The sequence below is a fragment of the Melanostigma gelatinosum genome (genome assembly GCF_949748355.1).
Source record: "Melanostigma gelatinosum genome assembly, chromosome: 5".
In the NCBI taxonomy this organism is placed as follows: Eukaryota; Metazoa; Chordata; class Actinopteri; order Perciformes; family Zoarcidae; genus Melanostigma; species Melanostigma gelatinosum.
The window spans coordinates 408,141-410,000 of NC_136638.1; the positions used below are offsets into that span (position 1 = coordinate 408,141).

Below are 1,860 nucleotides of genomic sequence, written 5' to 3' on the forward strand. Positions count from 1 at the left end.
GAAGTAGAGTCATTTTCTCACAGACTTCTATACAAGCAGAGGAGTCGCCCCCGATGGCTTCAACAAAAAGGGCAAGTTTAAGGCACAGCCACATTGCCTTCACTTTTCAGAACCTGCGGTTGCCACCTGAGCTCTTATGGCAGATCCAGTTCTGCTGGCTTCCAATTAGCTGTAATAATGGATCACTTTTCTTGCCTTATATACATCCATGGCTGGTATGCTGTGTCGTGTGTCAGGGGCTGAGGTCCAGGGTAGTGAGAGGAATCTACATTCTGGCCAGAGGGCTCCACCCACTCCTTCAGTAGCGCATTGGGATCAGTTGTGGGAAGAGACACACCTGGAGCTGATCTCCATTAATAATCCGTCAATAATGTATGTGTTAGCTGTTTGGGAAGAGAGACGTTACCGGTTAGCAGCACTAGTAGTAAGAGATGAACGTAGTTTTAAAACGTTTAGACTTGGTCGTGCGCTTGCTCTATGCAACCCGTAGATGCAGAGGATCCAGGTCATTTCATACCCAGCAGTCCATTTATTTATTTATTTGCTTCACTGAGCAGCTTTCATAGAAATGAACAGGGCCTCGATCCAATGCTGTATCCCCGGATAATGACCCGAATGATGTCATCAGGGTCATCCCAGCTTGGGTTTGGAAACTACACATTTCAAGGAGATAGCCTCATGCACGTAATATAAAGAATGTTGGTGTTGTCCATGCAGGGAGGGCATAATGAAAAGTCATTGGTTGCATAATGGGAAATGTAAGTTGCAGTGTTTTTGGAAATTGATCCAAACAAGACACTAAAAGTCAGAATATCTCAGTCTCTGCTGCTGTGATGTTTTTGTCTGTTTTTTTCTGTGCCTCTTGTGGAACTAACGTTGCTATATGTTGTGAGTGCTGCAGTAATGAGTACCGGTACTAATACCTTGAAATGAGTCGGCATTTTTTGCATTTCTGGTTCCCTCATCTCAAAGTGAAATAAGATGTGTGTTTAACACAAACAGAGAAGTTTAATATATTGTGGTAGACAAAAAATTTGCTTTACCGGTCTTTAAAAAGGCTAATAAGTGGCTAAATGTTATAACACCGAACACGAGTCAGACTGTGGTGTAGTTTGATTCTAGCCTAACGTTTGCTTTTTACTTCTGCCGATTGCATTCACGCCTCAGAAAATCATCAAAGTGGTGTTTATTTGTGAAGATGATCTGGCTGAAAAAACGCGCATCATAAAACGTGTGTGCCACAGAGCTTATTTTCTGTAATAATCCAAAATCCATTGGAAAAATCCTGTTGGCTTTTTGCTGAGGGAACCAGTGTGATGCTAACTTCCTGGTTGGCCGACAATAATCAGCTGACGGCAGCATCCCCGCGGCCCTCTGTTCACCTTACAGTGATCAGATTACACATTGACAGCTAACTCACTCTCTGCAAAGCCTAAATACACATTCTAATGATCCGATCTGAATGAATAGCGATCGAGAACAAAACCTTTCCTTTGAGTTTGAATACATTTAAGTCAGTCAACCTGGTGCTTCAGGTCTGTTTGCTCAATGAACCCGGAATTAAATTCATGAAAGTGGAGGAAAGATTTACAGTTTATTTTTGGTACAAATCATTTTAACCTGCATTATGTTCATTTATGAATTTGTGGCTTTTTATCTTCAAAAAACACAATACAAATATAGACAACAAATTCAACTAGAAAATACTAGAAAACAATTCAGTCGGTTATCAGTAATAAATAATAAACTGTACGGTTGTATGATCGCCTGTCTGTCTTGGTGTATGGCAGTTGTGAATGGGGAACATGTTGCGGTTTATTTTCCTTCGCATATATAAAGTGCTGTATACTCGTCTTATCA

At 41.0% G+C, this 1,860-nt stretch overlaps 1 protein-coding gene across 4 annotated transcripts in view; it reads right to left on the minus strand.

The window, feature by feature from the left end:
- Positions 1-1,596: 1,596 nt before the first annotated feature.
- The window catches only part of uvssa (UV-stimulated scaffold protein A), a 42,595-nt gene continuing 42,331 nt past the window's right edge, over positions 1,597-1,860 (minus strand). For all 4 annotated transcript variants that reach the window (XM_079268057.1, XM_079268056.1, XM_079268054.1 and 1 more), the window contains one exon: positions 1,597-1,860. This exon is cut by the window's right edge and continues 603 nt beyond it. The gene's annotated coding sequence lies outside the window, so the exon portion shown is untranslated.